This window comes from Heterocephalus glaber, unplaced genomic scaffold, assembly GCF_053883595.1.
Source record: "Heterocephalus glaber isolate CG9 unplaced genomic scaffold, H.glaber_assembly_v1.0 deba00001497, whole genome shotgun sequence".
In the NCBI taxonomy this organism is placed as follows: domain Eukaryota; kingdom Metazoa; phylum Chordata; class Mammalia; order Rodentia; family Bathyergidae; genus Heterocephalus; species Heterocephalus glaber.
In genome coordinates, this window is record NW_028258320.1 from 917,794 (window position 1) to 924,271 (window position 6,478).

Sequence of the window (6,478 nt, forward strand, 5' to 3'; positions counted from 1 at the left end):
TTTTGAGAAATCAAGCACAATCGTGCAAAAGGTAGTTGTTATTATTTTGACCAATCAGGCCCAGTCGTGCAAAGCAAGCGGGAACAGGCCGGGTCAGCTGCCCGGTCGGGTGATATAATTAGCCGGTTTTTTCCACCATGAGTGGGCGGCTCCCGCGATGATGCAAGCGGGCAAGTCCGGGCAAGGCCGGCGGCCCGGCCTGATGGGGAGGGGTGGTGGTGTGGGGGGGACGACGACACACCACCCCGCGCCCCGCCCCCACCCCCGGACTCTGTCCCTCCCCAGGCCCCTGGGCTTCCCCAGGTCATGCGGTCTCCTGAGCCTTCTGCAGGCAACACCGGGGGCCCTGTGCCCCACGCACAGATCAGCTTCCCCAAGCCTAGAGACCAACCCGGAGGTACCTCTGACCCATCACCCCAGGAGGTTTTCGCAAACAGCAGCACTCCTGGCTGGCTGACCAGCCCCTGTTTTATTTATTATTATTATTGCTTTTTGAGCAGGCTTTCACTGTGTAGTTCAGGCTGGCCTTGAACTCACTATGTAGCCCAGGTTGCCCTCAAACTCGTGGTGAGCCTCCTGCCTCAGCCTCCAGAGGGCTGAGATTGCAGGCGTGTGCCACCACACCCAGCAGCACCTGGTTTTTAATATAGTAAATTCAGATAGGGTGGGAGGGTGGAATCTATTTTTCAGTTGTGTTGATGATGACCTACAATGGTATTAACTCTTTTCCTTTTCTTTTTGGTACCAGGGATCGAACTCAGGACCTTGTGGTTGCCAGGCAGGCACAGCGCCACTGAGCTAAATCCCCGGCCTATTAGTAACTATTTTTAAAATATATTGTGCGAAATAAGCCCACTGTGGACCCGAAGACCTGTGCCCAGGACAACTGCAGGGGCACTGTCTGCACAGCTGGGGCCCTAGAGGTGGCGATGCAGGTGACTTGCTGCTCTCTGGAAGGAGAACTGGGCTTCCCACGCCCCTCTCAGCAGCCAGCCCCTTGCCCCCCAGATCTCGGCCCAGGCCTGTGCACCCCACAGGTGTGAAACCTGGGGGTCTCTGTACCTGGCTTCTGCGCAAGAAAAGGGCTTTTCTTCTTCCTCAGCCTCGGAGGCCCCGGGCACTGCAGGTGGATTTGCTGAGCAAGGGATTCTCAGGTTCCGCCCGAGCGACTTCCCAGACTTTGATGTCAACTCCTTAAAAAAACGCAGCGGTGGCGCGGGAGGGTAGGCTGACTGCATACAATTTCCCTTTATGTGCGCTTCCTCCTCTGAGGCCTGCAAGGCCCGGGTCTGCGCGTGGGTTTCAGCTGCCGGGGGTGGGGGGGCAGTGGACCCCAGCCGGCCGGGAGGGCGCCCACCTCACCGGTGACAGCACAGAGGCCCGAGGCCCCCAGCAGGGCAGAGGGGGCCCCTTGTAGGAAGATAGGGAGGAAGGGGTCCCCTCTGCCTGTTCCCTGCCCGGTGGGGTAGGTGGCCAGCAAAGGTCAGCGCACATCTGTGTCCCCATCCGGGGACTGTCCTGACCAGTGCGTCCCGGGGAGGGGGGGCGTAAGCCAAGCCCTTAGCAAGGGACGGGTGTGCGGCGCCACGGCCCTTCTCGGCCAGGTGCACCGTGCCTGCGTCTCCTTTGCGCCCTTTCCGCCCCGCACCGCGGCCCTCGAGGCCCGGGGGAAGCGGAGTTGAAGGACGCACAGCGCCTGGTCCCTGAGCACATGGAGGCCCGCACCTGCCAGCCGGGGCCACTGCGCTGTGCGATGCCACCAGCCGGGACACAGAGGGACCCAGCCCCCGCTCTGCACCGGCTGCCGAGGGGCCCCAGCCGTCGGGGCTCAGGCTGCAGCTGCCGCCTTCCTCTGGGTTCTGGCGGGCCTGTGATCCCTAGAAGCAGGGATAAGGTCAAGCAGCTGGGAGGCAGGAGGGGTGGGGCACAGCCAGCGCCGTGCCGCCTTGACCCCGGCCAGTGTGAGCTGCTGCTCCGCGGCCTCTGTGTCCCCATCTGCAGATGAGTCCTAACCCCCCGCCCCGGTGGGGGGCATGCGGAGGGGACCGGCGATGGCTCTGCACCGCAAACACCGGCCCCAGCGCAAGCCCTCCCCGCTGAGCAGTGCGCATGCGCCACCTTCTTCTTGCGCGTGCTTAAAAATAATTTATTAGAAAAAAAAGGTAAAGAATGCGTAATTAATCTTCCTGCTGAAAAAAGAAAGTGCGTAATTCTCACTCTTTTTCTTCTTGATACTAACGACTGAACCCAGGGCCTTTGCAAAGAGCTACATCCCCAGCCCTTTTTTATTTTTTATTTTGAGACAGGGTCTTGGTAAACCACTAAATTGCCCCCATTGGGCTAGAACTTGCAGTCCTCCTGCCTCAGGCTCCCAGGTGTGTGCCACCACTCCGGGCTATAATTCCTACTCTTCCAGGGTCATCCATCCAGAAGGCTGTCTGAGCTAAAGAACCTGGGGCAGAAAAGGTTTAGAGCTTTGAAGTCCAGCTCCTGGGACAGTATCTGTTCCCCTTGCCACTAAGTATCTATTCTTCGCTGTCACAGTATCGGAAATGCCACCATTTTCTTTGGATTTTTCCACAAAAATGCAAGCAGTGATAATCTCCAGCATGCACTCATGCTAGACTTGTCCCAGTGGTCCTGAAGAGACAGATTGATGCTGAGGTCCCAACACTGAGGACAGGAGATTGAGGGACAATTCTACTCCTACATGTAAACCCAGAGACACACTGCCCATGTGCCCAGAGTGTGGATAAGAAGGCTCAAGGCACTGCACACCTGTGATCCCAACACTCAGGAGGCTGAGGCAGGAAAACTTCTGGGCATTTAAGGCCAGCCTGGGCTATAAAGTGAGTTAAGGCCAGCCTGCACTTCATAGAAAGACCTTGTCTCAAAGAAGGAAAAATTGGAAATAACTCAAATGACCATCCATCTACAGGAGAAGGGATAATTGGATAATTGAAAAAACAGAAAATAACTGAACCTTGTTGGAATGTTGTATTAACAAGCCTCGTTAGCACACAGTGACAACCAAAATCATCTGTTCGCTCACAATTATATTTATGCAGAGGCGGGGCAGGGGTTATCTCTACTTCTTTTTTTTTTTTTTTTTACAGAATTTACTACAAAACACCATAAAAATTGCCTTCACTTAAGCTCTCTCTCCCAGTATCTTATCCAGCGGGCCAACTGGATGTCTTTGGGCATGATAGTGACTCTCTTAGCGTGGGTGGCACACAGATTACTATCTTCAAATAGGACCACCAGGTGTGCTTCAATAGCCTCCTGGAGGGCACCAGTGGCTGCACTCTGAAACTTCAAGTGGGTTTTGAAATCCTGGGCAATCTCTCGCACCAACCTCTGGAAAGGCAGCTTCCGACTGAGAAGCTCTGTTGATTTCTGGTAACGAGGAATCTCTCGAAGTGGCACGGTACCGGGCCTGTAGCGATGAGGTTTCTTCACCCCACCGGTAGAGGGAGTGCTTTTCCTGGCAGCTTTAGTAGCCAGCTGTTTTCTGGGGGCTTTCCCACCAGTAGACATATGAGCAGTCTGCTTGGTTCTGGCCATTTTCTTCTACCCAATGCTGAAGTTTTAGGTCGATTCTCCGACTGCCGCTCCGGCGTTCAGTAAAGAGCTGCAGTCGCCAAAAACGAAAACAATACTCTCCAAACGACTGACTAAACCGCTCTGTGCTCTACTTCTGTGGCTTTACTGGGGAATTCATTCGGGCCTGGGCATTAACCCCAAGGTGGCCTGCTCAGGGCTGGTGGGAGTGGCTGGGGGATTAGCTGGGGGGACTGGTTACCCTGCATGTGACCTCTCCCGGCCTGGCACGGTGCTCTTAGAATAATCGAACATCTGGGGATGGAACCCAGGACCTTGTGCCTGCTAGGCAAGTACCCTACCACTGAGCTACATCCCTGGCCCCAGTGAAACATCTTACATGGTGACTCAAGGGCCCTAAGAATGCAAAAGCAAGGTCGCACGCCTGTGATCCCAGCACTCAGGAGGCTGAGGCAGGAGGATTGCAGTGAGTTTGAGGCCAGCCTGTCTCAAAAGACAAAAAACAAACAGAATGGAAAAGCAGTCATTTTGCTAGAACTTCTTAAGGCTCAGGCCTGGAACTGGCACAGGGTGACTTGTGTCCCCTTCTGTTGGCTGAGTCACAAGCTAGACATAGTCAAGGGGCGGCAACTGGAAGAGTACTGTGAATACTCAGGTGTGTTTCACTGGATGACACAGACTTCCAAGGACCACACTGCCTTGGGCAAATCTTAGGTTAGGTTATGCTACATAACAAATAGCCTCCCTATTTCAGAGACTTCACATAAGGGTTTCTTCCTCCTCAGGGACTTGTTCTGCCAGTTGTGGGTGCTCTACTCCACACAGTCTCTCAGGGACCCAGGGGCCATGGATACCATGTTTGCCATGGCCGTGGAGGTCAGAAAGGCTACAGGACTGTCCCCTGGCCTGGGCCCCGGGGAGACAGATGCCACCTCTGCTCAGTTTCATTGGTTGAAACCAGTCATGTGACCCTGCAGTGGGCAGGGTTGCAGTCTCCTCACATTTCATTGGCTGGAACCATCACATGGCCCTGCAGCAGGTGGACTTGGGAAATGTCCAGGAGCACCTGGGAAAATGGGGGAGCTTGCTGCCTTGGCTACTTGTGATAACGATTGTTTTATCGTGACATAAAACTCAAGATGGTGCAGGCTTCGAGGTAACACAGGAACCAGGAAAAAGCCAGGGATTGGGAGTGATCTAGTTTTTGGTTTGAGCACTAAAGTTTAACTTGATTTCATTTTAATGATTTATGAATAAATAAAAGAGAGGTACAGAAGCAGCAGGACCCCAAGCCTGCAGACCCCAAATGGCCCTCCCATAAATATGCATGGAGCTGGGACTGAGGCTGCCAGCCTCAAAGCAATAAAGACAAAAATACAACTCACCCCTTCCAGGCTCCCAGCCCTGAGGGCTCAGTCCAAACCAGAACCAAGCAGGCCAGCAAAGCTCAGAGTGCACGCTGAGGAGTTATGAAGAATGGATCATGAGGGATTTGTAAGAGTTCAACAGACCTCCTAGGAATGCCGTGGCCCAGTGGCTGCTGAGCATGCTTACAACCGAGTCCTTTTTCAGGGCTTAGTCTCAGATAAGGCTCTCTGTCTGGAGTGTACCACCCCAGCTGCACAACCAGATGATGACTGAAGCAGGGCTGTGAAGGCCCAGGCCCCAGGCTCCCATCCCAGCTTCACAGCCCCACGAAGATTCAGCTGAGGGCTCTCGTCTCCATCCGAGGCCAACTGCTGTGGGCACAATCCATTTCCTTTACACCCAGGCAGGTGTGGACCGCAACGTGCTGCTCCTCAATAACCCTCCTTCCCCTAAATCTCCACTTCATCGTGCTCTGCGAAACCTACTGACGACACCTGTGAACGTGTGATTATAAATTCCTCGGGATGCTTCTCCTAGGAGTGTTTGCACACCAGTTTCTGCATGCCAGGCTGAGCCTTTTGCCTATATGACCCCCCCACCCACCCATACTGGGGTTGAGCCAGGGCCTTTCCACTGAGCTACATCCTTGCCTCTTCTGTATTTTTTTTTTTTTTTTAATATGGAGACAGGGTCTTGCTAAGTTGTTGTCTAGGTTGAGCTTGAACTTGTGGTTCTCCTGCCTCAGCCTCCCAGAGTGCTGGGATTACAGGTGTGCACCACCATGCCCAGCTATTATATGAGCTTACTTAATGTAGACTAGAACTTCATATAAAGGCAAGAATTTCCAACGGTGACGTTTCTTGCTTTGGTGGTAGTCTTGGGAGGCTGGACTTGTGGCATGAATTCTGTCACCTATTAGCCACCTGGTCCCTGTGGTCACCTACATTTCCCAGCCCCCTCGAGGCTGTTAGTGTGACAGGTGCTGGCCAGGGTGGGGACTCCCAAACCATTACATTAAAAAAAAAAAAAAAGCCAGCAGGACTTCTCAGGCTCTGTAGTATTGTTTCTCTGTTCCGTCTTTTCTCTGGGGTCTCACTTCTTGGGAGCCTGTGTGGAGGTGAATTCCTGTGAAAGATGACTGTCCCCATCTGGGAGTCCCCAGTCCTCTTCTAAGAAGTGGTGTCATTGTTCCTATACTTCCTGTCCCTTCCTGGGCAGCTCCTGCAGCCACCACCAGCCTCCTTTTACATCCTCCTTCTTCAGGCCTCGGCTCCCCTCCTTTTCTTTCTGTCACTTCCCCCAGTCTGGGGCAGGAGCTGGTCGGGACCTGTTGTTCCCAGGCTAAGCCTCTCTCTGTCCCTGGACAGGGTCCGAGGAGGTCCTCAAGGTGCACCCACGGCGCCAGTTCGTAGGACTGCGCCTGGAGGGGGCGGGGAGGGGGGAAGCGCGCAGGCTCACAGCTGCACAGCTGCACAGCTCGGTCGCTCAATGTGGCCTCGAGACCCTCAGGGACTCGGGGTGAGCTTCCTGGTGGGGGAGAGGCTTC

At 54.3% G+C, this 6,478-nt stretch overlaps 1 long non-coding RNA gene across 1 annotated transcript; it reads left to right on the forward strand.

The window, feature by feature from the left end:
- Positions 1–284: 284 nt before the first annotated feature.
- LOC147825518 (uncharacterized) lies at positions 285–850 on the forward strand. The gene is made up of 2 exons (XR_015440235.1): positions 285–397; positions 749–850. It is a non-coding gene; the product is annotated as an uncharacterized LOC147825518 (long non-coding RNA).
- Positions 851–6,478: the final 5,628 nt, after the last annotated feature.